Source organism: Mustelus asterias, chromosome 8 (assembly GCF_964213995.1).
Source record: "Mustelus asterias chromosome 8, sMusAst1.hap1.1, whole genome shotgun sequence".
Taxonomy (NCBI): Eukaryota; Metazoa; Chordata; class Chondrichthyes; order Carcharhiniformes; family Triakidae; genus Mustelus; species Mustelus asterias.
Genome location: NC_135808.1, coordinates 32,790,146 through 32,805,249, shown reverse-complemented (window position 1 = coordinate 32,805,249; position 15,104 = coordinate 32,790,146). Strand labels below are relative to the sequence as shown.

Genomic DNA, 15,104 nt, shown 5'->3' with positions numbered 1-15,104 from the left:
AGTTACAGGACAGTATGCTGTAGGGAAGGGAGTGTGGGCAGTGTGTTATTCAGTTACAGGACAGTGTGCTATAGGGAAGGGAGTGTGGACAGTGTGTTATTCAGTTACCGGACAGTGTGCTGTAGGGAAGGGAATGTGGACAGTGTGTTCAGTTACAGGACGGTGTGCTGTAGGGAAGGGTGTGTGGACAGTTTGTTATTCAGTTACAGGACAGTGTGCTGTAGGGAAGGGTGTGTGGACAGTTTGTTATTCAGTTACAGGACAGTGTGCTATAGGGAAGGGAGTGTGGACAGTGTGTTATTCAGTTACCGGACAGTGTGCTGTAGGGAAGGGAATGTGGACAGTGTGTTCAGTTACAGGACGGTGTGCTGCAGGGAAGGGTGTGTGGACAGTTTGTTATTCAGTTACAGGACAGTGTGCTGTAGGGAAGGGAGTGTGGACAGTGTGTTATTCAGTTACAGGACAGTGTTCTGTCGGGAAGGGAGTGTGGACAGTGTGTTATTCAGTTACAGGACAGTGTGCTGTAGGGAAGGGAGTGTGGACAGTGTGTTATTCAGTTACAGGACGGTGTTCTGTAGGGAAGGGAGTGTGGACAGTGTGTTATTCAGTTACAGGACGGTGTTCTGTCGGGAAGGGAGTGTGGACAGTGTGTTATTCAGTTACAGGACGGTTTGCTGTAGGGAAGGGAGTGTGGACAGTGTGTTATTCAGTTACAGGACGGTTTGCTGTAGCGAAGGGAGTGTGGACAGTGTGTTATTCAGTTACAGGACGGTGTTCTGTAGGGAAGGGAGTGTGGACAGTGTGTTATTCAGTTACAGGACGGTTTGCTGTAGGGAAGTGTTTGTGGACAATGTGTTATTCAGTTACAGGACAGTGTGCTGTAGGGAATGGAGAGTGGACAGTGTGTTCAGTTACAGGACGGTGGTCTGTAGGGGAGTGTGGACAGTGTGTTATTCAGTTACAGGACGGTGTTCTGTAGGGAAGTGAGTGTGGACAGTGTGTTATTCAGTTACAGGACAGTGTGCTGTAGGGAAGGGAGTGTGGACAGTCTGTTATTCAGTTCCAGGACGGTTTGCTGTAGGGAAGTGAGTGTGGACAATGTGTTATTCAGTTACAGGACAGTGTGCTGTAGGGAAGGGAGTGTGGACAGTGTGTTATTCAGTTACAGGACGGTGTTCTGTAGGGAAGGGAGTGTGGACAGTGTGTTATTCAGTTACAGAACGGTGTTCTGGAGGGAAGGGAGTGTGGACAGTGTGTTATTCAGTTACAGGACGGTGTTCTGTAGGGAAGGGAGTGTGGACAGTGTGTTATTCAGTTACAGGACGGTGTGCTGTAGGGAGGGGAGTGTGGACAGTGTATTATTCAGTTGCAGGACAGTTTGCTGTAGGGAAGGGAGTGTGGACAGTGTGTTATTCAGTTACAGGACGGTTTGCTGTCGGGAAGGGAGTGTGGACAGTCTGTTATTCAGTTACAGGACGTTGTGTTGTAGGGAAGGGAGTGTGGACAGTGTGTTATTCAGTTACAGGATGGTGTGCTGTAGGGAAGGGAGAGTGGACAGTCTGTTATTCAGTTACAGGACGGTGTTCTGTAGGAAAGGGTGGGTGGACAGTGTGTTCAGTTACAGGACAGTTTGCTGTAGGGAAGGGAGTGTGGACAGTGTGTTATTCAGTTACAGGACAGTGTGCTGTAGGGAAGAGAGTGTGGACAGTGTGTTCAGTTACAGGACGGTGTTCTGTAGGGAAGGGAGTGTGGACAGTGTGTTATTCAGTTACAGGACGGTGTTCTGTAGGGAACGGAGTGTGGACAGTGTGTTATTCAGTTACAGGACGGTGTTCTGTAGGGAAGGGAGTGTGGACAGTGTGTTATTCAGTTACAGGACGGTTTGCTGTCGGGAAGATAGTGTGGACAGTGTGTTATTCAGTTACAGGACGGTTTGCTGTCGGGAAGGGAGTGTGGACAGTGTGTTATTCAGTTACAGGACGGTGTGCTGTAGGGAAGGGAGAGTGGCAGTCTGTTATTCAGTTGCAGGACGGTGTTCTGTAGGGAACGGAGTGTGGACAGTGTGTTCAGTTTGAGGTCAGTTTGCTGTAGGGAAGGGAGTGTGGACAGTGTGTTTTTCACTTACAGGACAGTGTGCTGTAGGGAAGAGAGTGTGGACAGTGTGTTCAGTTACAGGACGGTGTTCTATCGGGAAGTGAGTGTGGACAATGTGTTATTCAGTTACAGGACAGTGTGCTGTAGGGAAGGGAGTGTGGACAGTGTGTTCAGTTACAGGACGGTTTGCTGTAGGGAAGGGAGTGTGGACAGTCTGTTATTCAGTTACAGGACGGTTTGCTGTAGGGAAGGGAGTGTGGACGGTCTGTTATTCAGTTCCAGGACGGTGTTCTGTCGGAAAATGAGTGTGGACAGTGTGTTCAGTTACAGGACGGTGTTCTATAGGGAAGTGAGTGTGGACAGTGTGTTCAGTTACAGGACAGTGTGCTGTCAGGAAGGGAGTGTGGACAGTGTGTTCAGTTTCAGGACGGTGTGCTGTAGGGAAGGGAGTGTGGACAGTGTGTTATTCAGTTACAGGACGGTGTTCTGTAGGGAAGGGAGTGTGGACAGTGTGTTATTCAGTTACAGGACAGTGTTCTGTAGGGAAGGGAGTGTGGACAGTGTGTTATTCAGTTACAGGACAGTGTGCTGTAGGGAAGGGAGTGTGGACAGTGTGTTATTCAGTTACAGGACGGTGTTCTGTAGGGAAGGGAGTGTGGACAGTGTGTTATTCAGTTACAGGACAGTGTTCTGTAGGGAAGGGAGTGTGGACAGTGTGTTATTCAGTTACAGGACAGTATGCTGTAGGGAAGGGAGTGTGGGCAGTGTGTTATTCAGTTACAGGACAGTGTGCTATAGGGAAGGGAGTGTGGACAGTGTGTTATTCAGTTACCGGACAGTGTGCTGTAGGGAAGGGAATGTGGACAGTGTGTTCAGTTACAGGACGGTGTGCTGTAGGGAAGGGTGTGTGGACAGTTTGTTATTCAGTTACAGGACAGTGTGCTGTAGGGAAGGGTGTGTGGACAGTTTGTTATTCAGTTACAGGACAGTGTGCTATAGGGAAGGGAGTGTGGACAGTGTGTTATTCAGTTACCGGACAGTGTGCTGTAGGGAAGGGAATGTGGACAGTGTGTTCAGTTACAGGACGGTGTGCTGTAGGGAAGGGTGTGTGGACAGTTTGTTATTCAGTTACAGGACAGTGTGCTGTAGGGAAGGGAGTGTGGACAGTGTGTTATTCAGTTACAGGACAGTGTTCTGTCGGGAAGGGAGTGTGGACAGTGTGTTATTCAGTTACAGGACAGTGTGCTGTAGGGAAGGGAGTGTGGACAGTGTGTTATTCAGTTACAGGACGGTGTTCTGTAGGGAAGGGAGTGTGGACAGTGTGTTATTCTGTTACAGGACAGTGTTCTGTAGGGAAGGGAGTGTGGACAGTGTGTTATTCAGTTACAGGACAGTGTGCTGTAGGGAAGGGAGTGTGGATAGTGTGTTATTCAGTTACAGGACAGTGTGCTATATGGAAGGGAGTGTGGACAGTGTGTTATTCAGTTACCGGACAGTGTGCTGTAGGGAAGGGAATGTGGACAGTGTGTTCAGTTACAGGACGGTGTGCTTTAGGGAAGGGAGTGTGGACAGTTTGTTATTCAGTTACAGGACAGTGTGCTGTAGGGAAGGGAGTGAGGACAGTGTGTTATTCAGTTACAGGACGGTGTGCTGTCAGGAAGGAAGTGTGGACAGGGTGTTCAGTTACAGGACGGTTTGCTGTCGGGAAGGGAGTGTGGACAGTGTGTTATTCAGTTACAGGACAGTGTGCTGTAGGGAAGGGAGTGTGGACAGTGTGTTCAGTTACAGGACGGTTTGCTGTCGGGAAGGGAGTGTGGACAGTGTGTTATTCAGTTACAGGACAGTGTGCTGTAGGGAAGGGAGTGTGGACAGTGTGTTATTCAGTTACAGGACGGTGTGCTGTCAGGAAGGAAGTGTGGACAGGATGTTATTCAATTACAGAGAGGTGTGGTTCCCCTCAGTCCTCGAGATTACCAGGGCTTCTCCTGAGCACCTCTTCACTTTAACTCTGCCAGCTGCAGCCCTTTCCCTTTTTACGTTAACTGGGATCTCCTCACGTACCTGTTCTCTTTCTTGGACTCCTCACATGGGACCTTTCTCTGTTTCCTCTTCTTTTCCCCTACCAAGGGCACTTGATTTCAATTGGCTGTTCACCCAAACACATGGCGCATGTATTTACGTTCTTTCTCTTCATATGGAGGCACACCCAAAAGAACATAAAAATGCAGAACTGCACAAGTACAGCCCATGAAAGCTTCAAAGCCTGTTGGAAAATGGAGTTCCCAACCTCTTGCTCTCTGATCAGGTTAGTGAGATGTTCATGACAACGGAGTACTGGCAAGGCCACCTCAGAGTACTGGATCCAGTCCTGGTCTAAACTTAAGAAACGACATAATTGCATTGGAAGCAGTTTGGAGAAAGTTCACTCAACGGATTCCTGGGATGAGAGGCGTATCTTATTGTAAGGCTGGACTGCTTGGATCCGTTTCCATTTGAGTGTGGGCGAATGAGAGGTGATCTTATTGAAATGGATGAGATCCTGAGGGGGCTTGACAGGTTAGCAGCTGACAGGTTTAGGGAATCTAGAATTAGTGGGAAGTGTTTAAAGCAAAAGGTATCCCATTTACAATGGAGATGAGGAGGAACATGTTCTCTTCAGCAGTCATGAGTGTTTAGAACTCATAGGCAATAAAGTGGAGTTAAGGCCAGAATCAGATAAGTCAGGATAGGCTGAATGGCTACCAATCGAGGCATGTAACCAATGGAAACATGTAAGCAAACACAGATACACACATACAGACACATATATATTAAGAGAGGCACACACACATGCGGTCAAACATACACATATACATGCACACAGATATGCAAACAGACTTACACATATCCCCACACACAGACAAATCCAAAACAGTTCCTTACCCCACTGATGGAGCTTGGGCTCTGCCAGGCTGCTGTTTTCAATTTGACAGGAGTATTGATCCTCATCCCCAGCATTTATTTCAATCTCTTTCTGGATCTGATGGGTCCCATCGTGGTTCGGTCGAACCCCCGAGGATAGTGTCTCAGACATTACCTCTCCATTCCTTAGCCAGGTCACCTCGATGTCTACAGGATAAAAGCCAGTAACCAGGCAGGAGAGAGTGAGCGACTTGTACTGACTATTGGGCTCACTTCTGGAGATGAAGACTTCAGGCTGAACTGTAATGGGAAAGAGTGAAAACACCAAACAATAAACCCACACTGAATGGAATGGGAGAATGGTTTGATAGATCAGTGAAGTTAGATCAGAACATGGGCTCAAAATTGAGATCAATACATTTCCTTTTGAAATGTTCCTTTGCTCTTTGTAAATATCATTTTAAATTCTGGACACCAACTACTTTCAAACTTTGTTTTGGGAACTCATTCCGGGATTGATCTGAATCTGACTTCTCTTTAGTCTTCACTGCGAAGTGATTGGTTGTGACCCATCTCTTTCGATCTGGCTCTAAACTAATATAGTCCTTTCCATCAAATCCAAACCACATCCATCTCTTCATGGAGCCGTCTTCAATGACCTTGACAGACCATATCAATTGAAGAATGTGAATTCCTGTCAGAAACCAAAAAGGAATCAGTAATCCATTGTTCATGAAAATCACACACTATCCAATCAGAGAAAAAAGGGGGACTTGAAATTAATGATGCAAGAGGGCTAGAGAATTTCAACTGTTACTGTCTTGTTCAATATGGACAGAAAGTACCTTGTGATGGATTTGTCAGTGAAATTGAAATCCCCAGGATAAAGTAGACAACAACAGAACATATACTAATTTGGTTAAGGGATAGAAAAACTTAAGAATAAACAGACATGAGAACAGCAGCAGGAATTTGTCATACAGCTCCACAACCCTGCTCCAACACTCAATATGATTCTGGCTAATCTTTTGCTTCAACTCCATTTTCTCAGCAGTAAGCCATATCACTTGATTGCCCAAGTAACCAAAACTCTGTCAATTCTCACCTTAAAGATATTCAATGGTAAAGTGTCCACAATACTCCGAGGTAGAGAGAATTACTAAGATTCACAAGCCTTTGTGATGAAATTTCTTCTCATCTCGGCCCTAAATGGTTCTCTCTTTGTCCTGAGGCTGTCACTGTGTCCTAGATTCCAAGAGAAAATGCTGGAAAATCTCAGCAGGTCTGGCAGCATCTGTAAGGAGAAAAAGTGCTGACGTTTCAAGTCTGGATGATCTTTTGTCCAAGCTAAAAGGCATAGAAAGTGAGAGATATTTTTACTGCAGGGTGAGGGAATGAAAGATGAGTCATAGCCACAGACACTAGGGGAAAGGCTGCTCATGGCAGTCCATCAATACCAATCTGGTTGCAACGCTGGAGACTGAGGGAGAAGAGGGAGGTGTTCATCCTGGAGGGTGTCAGGAGGTGGGTAGTGTGTCACACAGAGCACTGAGTGGGTCACTTACTGTCTCTCGATCTCTCTCTCTACTCTCTCTCTCTCTCTCTCACAAACACCCTCTCTCACACACCCATCTCTCTCTCTCTCATACACACAATGGACAGGGTTTTATGGCCTCGCTTGCCCCGAAACCGTAAAATCCTGCCCGAGGTCAACGGACCTTTCCATGGTCCGCCCCTCACCCACTCCGATTCCCATGACGAGCGGGATGGTAAAATTCTGGCCATTCTCTCTCTCTCTCTCTCTCTCTCTCATACGCACACACACTCACACTCTCTCACTCTCACTCTTTCTCTCTCACACACACACACACTCTCACTCACACACTCACACACACTCTCACACACACACACTCACACACACTCTCACTCACACACTCACACACACTCTCACACACACACACTCACACTCACACACACTCACACACTCTCACTCACGCGCACACACACTCTCACTCACACACTCTCACTCACGCGCACACACACACTCTCACTCACACACACACTCACTCACTCACACACACACACACACACACTCTCACTCACACACTCTCACTCACGTGCACACACACACTCTCACTCACACACACACACTCACTCACTCACACATTCTCTCTCTCACACATTCTCTCTCTCACACATTCTCTCTCACATTCTCTCTCTCTCTCTCTCTCACACACACACACACACACACACACACACATTCTCTCTCTCTCCAGATACTGTTTGCCTCTCTTCACACTGTGTAAGTGATGACAGTTTCAGTCAGACATTGGGGAATTCTTGTTATTGCTGCAGTGACAGGAAAAGTGGGATGAGGTGGAGAAAGTGATAATGCACAGTGAGGGGAAGCCTCTGGACAGATGTGCTTCCTTCATTGACAGGTGTTCTATTCATGTGTTAACATATGGTTCCTGAGATGGAGGCAAACCTCACTGCCCTTTGTCCTCGCGACATGCCTGTTGTCAAATGTCCAACTCCAGCAAAGAGGGCATCAGTGCTCAGGGAGAGGAAATGGTGGGTGCTGTCTTTGAGGTAACATCAAGATCCACAATTGATTCTTGGAAGGAACCAGAAGTGAAAGTGTTTGAGGACACAGTGACTCTGGCAGCCTCTGGCAGTGAATGGTGAGCAGTGCTGTGAGGTGCCAGCTGGAATCTGGAATTAAAAGTCTATTGATGACCACAAAACATTTATCAATTGTTGTAGAAATCCATCTGATTCACTGATGTCCTTTAGGGAAGGGAATCTGCCGTCCTTACCTGGTCTGGCCAAATACAACTTCAGATCCACAGCAATGTTGCTGACTCTGAACTGGTGTCTGAAATGGTGCAGCAAGCCACTCGGGTGAAGGGTAATTAGGGATGGGCAATAAATGCTGACCGAGCCAGCGCCACCACAAAGATGTACCTGAGAAAGAAAGGAGATTTCATTAGTGCATGGCAGGGACTCTTAAACACAAGAAACATGACTCACAGCAGTGATGCTGAGCTGGATCTACACATGGTTTATCGCTGTCCTTTTCACAGGAGCAACGTCCTCCCTGGCCATGTGGAGTGCTCTTTCTACAAAGTTGGCATCCTTCTGCCCATCTGGGATCTCTCTCTTCTATTATGTGCCAGCTTTTCCTGCTTGAGGACAAATGGCGAGAGTGTAAGCAGGACACGTGTTATAATTTAGGTCAGAAACTCCAAAGGGTTTTATGAAGTCCGCCTGGATCATGGGTTTTGCAATTTGAATTTGGCTGGGGTGAGCATGAGATGTTTCACTTCTGGTATGATTCAACTGACCCACTAGGGAGCTTTTACCAAGCAAAGTTTATTTAACAATACAATTAACACATATGGAAAGAAAATTAGCAATTTTACCAATTACAACCAAGAAAAAACCCATGATATTGTATAACCCTTAACTAATGTGCAATGTTCCAATCAAATAAACGTCCTCATAAACAGAACCCTTGCCACAGGTTTAACACCACAAATACGAATGCTCATGTGACGCCGGAGCTTTGTCCTTTGGTTGGATGCTGCTGTTCTCTTGAGAAACACACAGACAAACTTGGAATGAGAACAGCTTCCCAAAATACCAGGCAGAGAGACACTCTAGTTACTAGCTAGTGAACCACCAACAGCAGAATTTTCACTCCAGGAAGGCTAAAAGCCTTGCTTCCAGCTAGCCAGCGGAATTGCCATTCCCAGGGAGATGGTGAGAAACACTGCTTTGCACGTGACAACCAGGGCAGCTTCTGATTCTAAAACCAAAACTGAAGATGAATCCTTAGATTTTCCTAGGGAGGAACCACTGACTTTGACTTGTCAATCAATCTTCCCTCTCACAATTCAGGGTCATAAAAGATCCCAGAAAGTACCTGAGGCCCAGAGTAAAAATAAACAAAACCCCATTTAAGCAATTGAAGCAGCAATAAAAGGACTTCTAACCAGACAGCCAAGAAAACAAGAAAAAAAACCAAAGCTGCTTAACTGCAGAAGACATAATTTAAAAAACTAACAGCACACATTTGCCAGGACAGATACCTGGTTTGTATGGATGGTGAGTGGGATCAGTGAGATGATGAGGACACGACCCACAGGGGAAATGAAGATGTTTTTGGTGGAGCGAGTGGTAGTGTCTATTGAGCTGTCAGTCACACCCAACTTCTCATACCCTTCCCAGGCACTCACAGAAGGTGTGACACCTGCCCCTTTACGTCCTCCTTCCCACCGCTCAAGGCCCCAAACATTCCTTTCAGGTTCAGTCGCGTTTCACCAGCACTCTATTCAGTTTGGTTTAAATGTATTCACTGTTCCCAATGGAGTCTCTTCTACTTTGGGAAGGTTAAACGCAGACTGGGGTGACTCCTTTGTGGAATATCTTCACTCATTCTGCAAGCATGACCCCAACCTTCCTGTTGCTTGACATTGTAACTCACCATCTTGCTCTCATGCCTACATGCCTGCCCTTGGCCTACTGTGATGTTCCAGTGAAGCCCAATGCAAACTGGAAGAACAGCACCTCATCTGCTGATTAGGCCTGTTACAGCCTTCTGGACCCAATATTGAGTTCAACAACTTTAGACTGGGACCTTTTTACTCCATCTTAAACTCCTTTAAAAAAAATATCCCATACATTTACTGTTTGAATACAATAATCCTCTCTTTCCACCCTCCCCGCCTCACTCCCACACCATACGATCATCTCATGTTCTGAAGGTTGCTACATCTTGTTGCAATCTCTCACAGTTACAGTTTAATGTCATTCCTCCGCTCTTCAGTTCTGAGGAAGCAACAAACAGACTCAAAATGTTGAAAGCAAATTACTGCGGATGATGGAATCTGAAACAAAAACAAAAACTCAAAATGTTGACTGTTTGCTCTCCCGACAGATGCTGCCAGACCTGCTGAGTTTCTCCAGCATCCTCTGTTCTATATTCAGATCCTTTCCCACTTTCACACACACAAACATGGAGGAACAAAATCCTGAGATGGAAGACACACAGGGAAATGGCAGACTCCACATGGGTCTCAGTGTGGGGCACAGTCTCAGATGGAGTTTGCAACCCTAGTCGTTTCTGTGACTCTAACTGGGATTGGAATCTAAAGATTTGGAACCGTTTCATTATAAGTTCTTATTCGCGGAGACCAGCTCCCCAAAGCAAGTCCACCATCTCCGAGGCACAAGTCAGGAGTGTGATGGAATATTCTCCACTTGCCTGGATTAGTGGCAGCTCAAGCAAAATAGTTATGAATCTCGATGCTCTCCAGCTCAAACTAACCCTCTCGACTGGCACCCATCCATCACCCTAAACCTTCACTTCCCCCACCACCCACACACACTGGCTGCAATGTGCACCATCTACAAGCTCTGCAGCGACCCAGCACAGCTCCTGCGCTGGGTCAGGACCCTGACCTCTCTCCCTAACAGCACTGGGGGAGTACCTACAACTCAGGGACTGCAGCGGCTCCAAAAGGCAGCTCAGCACCACCACCCCAGGGCAATTAGGGATGGGCAAACAATGCTGACCTCGAATGTGGAACCAAAAAAAACCCTTCGAACCCCCCCATTCCTGCCACTTAGACAGAAATGAGCCGCAGCTGGATGGGAACAGCAGCTCCTGGAAATTCCCCTTCCAGTCACTGACCATCCTGACTTGGAATTGAATCATTCCTAATCTGTGTGAAAATACACATGGGCACCAAGGTGTCTCTGCTCAGCTACACTCTGGAAAACTATCCCCATCTACAGCACCTCATAACCCATTATGATGAAGCTTCTCTGTGATTTTGTTGAACAATTGAAGCAGGTTTGTTCCTGGTGTTTTTTGAAGGATTATTTAGTCTCCATGGTGTGAACGACCGCCCCCCACGCCCCCCCACCCAGCACGAGGAGCTCATTGGCTGTGAACTACATTACCCATGCTGCCTGGCGGTGCTGAGCGGCAGTGTGGAACCAGGGGCTTCCCCAGTGCCTGATGGGAGATGTAGTTCTGACGCTCCGAGTGGCGGTTGCGCGGGAGTTTGAATCAGAGAAAAGCATGAGCGGCTGTCACACGGGAAGCAGCCGTTAAACCCCCCGAACCCCAACCCCTCCACCCAGAACCCCAACCTCTCCCCCTGATCCCCAACCCCTACCCCACCCCCTAAAAACTACCTCCCCATCCTCGAACCTCACTTGCACCACCCCTCCCCCAATTTCCATCCTCCCCCACCCCAGCTTCACCCTCGCCCAACCCTCAACTTCGCCCCTAACTTTACCCCAACTGCACTCCCACCCCCACTGCCAACTTCACCCCCTACCTTACCCCCTCTAACGTATTTCTCGAGTGATATGGAGTAACAAGCCCTGAGAACCGTGGATGATCAGAGATAGTCAGGATATCTGAGAAAAGAGCAAGCAGCTGTCACGCGGGGACAATCGTTAAACTCCCTGAATCCCCACCACCCCCCACCCGCATCCCTTACCCCTCCCTCACCTCCACCCCCAACTTCAGCCCCTCCCAAAACCCTAACTTCACTCCCTTCCTTACCCCCAACTTACCCCCTCCCCCAACTTCATCCCCGCTCCCATCAGCACCCCTTCCCCCAACTTCACCCTCACCCACTTCACCCCATCAACACACCCAACTTCACCCCCACCCACAACTTCACTCCCAACTTCACCCCCACCCACCCCCAACTTCACCCCCCTCCCAACTTCACCCACACCCCTAACTTTACCCCCACCCCAACTTCACCCCCCTCCCATACTCCCAACATAATCCCTCCCCAAGCTGCACCCTGCATCCACCATCACACCCAATCCCACCTCCAACTTCACCCTCTTACCCCACCCTCAATTTATGCCCTCCTCCCTCCCTAACTTTACTCCTACCCCCAACTTCACCCCCTCCCCCATCCCAACTTACCCCCGCCTCCCTCCCCACATTTACCCCCTCCCCAAATTTACCCCCTCCCCCAACTTCATCCCCTCCCCCAACTTCACCCCTCCCCTACCCCCAGCTTCCCCCATGCCCAACTTCCTTCTCGAGTGATATGAAGGAGTAACAAGCCCAGAGAACCATGGATGACCAGAGATATTCGGGATATAATGAGAAGTATGAGGGAGGCTTTTAGCACATACAAGGGGAGCAAATCAGTGGAGGCATTGGTGGAGTACAGAAAGTGCAAGGTGGAGCTTAAGAAAACAATCAGGAGAGTAAAGAGGATATTTGAGAAAGCTCTGGCTGGTAAAAGGAGGGAAAAGCTCAAGATATTCTAGAAGTATATCAATGGAAAGAGGAGAACCATGGAAAGAATAGGGCCCATTCTGGACCAGGGGGCAATCTGTAGGTGGAGCCAGAGAACATCGGTGGAGTGTTGAATGAATACTTTGCCTCTGTTTTCACCCAAGAAAATGAGGATGAAGGTATGGAATTCAGGGAGAGAGACTGAGGTTGTTGAGTAAATTGATAGAGGGAGTGACAAGGTTTTGGAGGTGCTGGCAGCCTTAGAAGTGGACAAATCATGTCATAGGCTGTTGTGGGAAGCAAGGGAGGAGATTGCAGGGGCACTGACCCAAATCTTTAATTCCTCATTGGCCATGGGGGAGGTGCCAGAAGACTGGAGAACAGCTAATGTGGTTCCGCTGTTTAAGAAGGGTTGTCGAGCTAAACCATTGTCACGTCAGGGTAGGGAAACTATTGGAGAAAATTCAGAAGGAGAGAATCTTTCTCCACTTGGAGAGGCAAGGTTTGATCAGGGATAGTCAAAATGGCTTTATCATTGGGATGTCATGCCTAACATTTGATTGAGTTTTTTGAGGAGGTGACGAGTTGTGTAGGTGACGATAGTGCAGTTGATGTGATTTATATGGATTTCAGCAAAACCTTCGACAAGGGTAATTTGATAAGGTGGATTTAAAATTGGCTGAGTTGTAGGAGACAGAGGCTGATGACAAAGGGCTGCTTTAGTGACTGGAAGCCAGTGCCCAGTGGAATTCCACAGGGATCTGTGCTGGGTCTCCTATTATTCATCATTCATATAAGCGACATAGATGACTACGTGGGGAGTAGGATCAGTAAGCTCGGGGGTGACACAAAGATTGGCTGGGTGGTTAACATGGAGGTTGAGTGTCTTGGGCTACAAGAAGGTGTAGACGGGATCGGCAATTGGGCAGATAAGTGGCAGATAGAATTTAACCCTGAAAAGTGTGAGGTGATACACTTTGGAAGGAGTAATTTGACAAGGAAGTATTCAATAAACACCATGACACTAGGAAGTTATGTGGAACAGATGGATCTTGGCGTGTTTATCCATAGATCTCTGAAGGCAGAAAGGCATGTTAATAGGGCGATGGAAAAGACATAGACCTTTATCAATTGAGGCATAGATTACAAAAGCAGGGAAGTCATGCAGTTCCATGGGGCGGCACAGTGCCACAGTGATTAGCACTGCTGCCTCACAGCGCCAGGGACCCAGGTTTCATTCCCAGCTTGGGTGACTGTGTGAAGTTTGCACGTTCTCCCCGTGTCTGCGTGGGTTTCCTCTGGGTGCTCCGGTTTCCTCCCACAGTCCGAAAGACGTGCTGGTTAGGTGCATTGGCCATGCTAAATTCTCCCTCAGTGTACCTGAACAGGAGCCGGGAGTGTGGCAACTAGGGGATTTTCACAGTGATTTCATGTAAGTCTACTTGTGACACTAATAATAAATAAACTTTAAAACTTTAAACTTTAACTGAGTTGTATAGAACTTTGTTGAGGTCACAGCTAAAATACTGTGCAGTTCTGGTCGTCACATTGTGGAAGGATGTGATTTGACTGGAGGGAGTGCAGAGGAGATTCACCAGAATGTTGTCTGGGATGGAACATTTAAGTTATGAGGAGAGGTTGGATAGGCTTGGGTTGTTTTTGTTGGAACAGAGAAGACTGAAGGGCAACCTGATGGAGGTGTATAAGATTATGAAGGACATGGAGAGGGTGGATAAGGAGCAGCTGTTTCCATTAGTTGAAGGGTCAGTCTCGAGGGGACACAAGTTCAAAATGAAAGCAAGAGGTTTCGGGGAATGTGAGCAAAAAACCTTTTTACCCAGAGTCTGGAATGCGCTGCCTGGGAGGGTGGGAGAGGCAAGTTGTCTCACATCCTTTCAAAAATACCTGGATGAGCACTTGGCACATAAAAGCATTCAAGGCTATGGGCCAAGTGCTGGTACATGGCATTCGGTCGGTAAATTCAGTGTTGGTGTCACTCGATGGGCTGAAGGGCCTCTTCGACACTGTATGATTTTGTGAACACCACTATGTCACCACCTGCCCTCCACCTTTCACTGACTTGTGATACAATGAAACTCGAATGCAGGGGAAGAAATAAGGGACCGTAAATATAAGAAATATCAATAAATATAAGAGGGATGGGGGCAAATTACAAATTGTCCCAGGACACCAGTTTCCCCATTTAGGGACATGGGTGATCTGTGATTAAAAATCCATTTGAAAATAGTCCCTGAACCACAGCTTGAAAATGCATGGAGTTTGAAAAGTTGTGCAATGTCTATCTCAACAAATAATGGTTTGGACCTCTTAAGCAAATTTATCAAGAATAAAAACTTACCTGTGAACAAAACCTTTAACCCAGAAAACGTCAAACACACTTCACAGAGGAGTAATGAAAGATAAAGGACAGTGAACAAAAGATTTCCAAAGAACAAGGAAAATTACAGCACAGGAACAGACCATATTCCTTTATTCCCATTCTATTCATGTATTTGTCAAGACGCCCTTTAAAAATCACATTTTCATATCTGCTTCCACTACGTTCCCTGGCAGCGAGTTCCAGGCACCCACCACCCTCTGTAAAAAAAACTAGCCTTGTACACCTCCTTTAAACATTGCCCCTCGCACCGTAAACCTATGCCCTCCAGTAATTGACTCTTCCACCCTGGGGAAAAGCTTCTGACTATCCACTCTGTCCATGCCTCTCATAATCTTGTAGACTTCTATCAGGTCGCCCCTCAACCTCCGTCGTTCCAGTGAGAACAAACCAAGTTTTTGAACCTCTCCTCATAGCTAATGCCCTCCA

The 15,104-nt window shown here is 47.3% G+C and overlaps 1 pseudogene; it reads right to left on the bottom strand.

Annotated features, from left to right (window-relative positions):
• Nucleotides 1-4,244: 4,244 nt before the first annotated feature.
• The window catches only part of LOC144497709 (H-2 class I histocompatibility antigen, Q7 alpha chain-like), a 29,955-nt pseudogene continuing 19,095 nt past the window's right edge, over nucleotides 4,245-15,104 (bottom strand).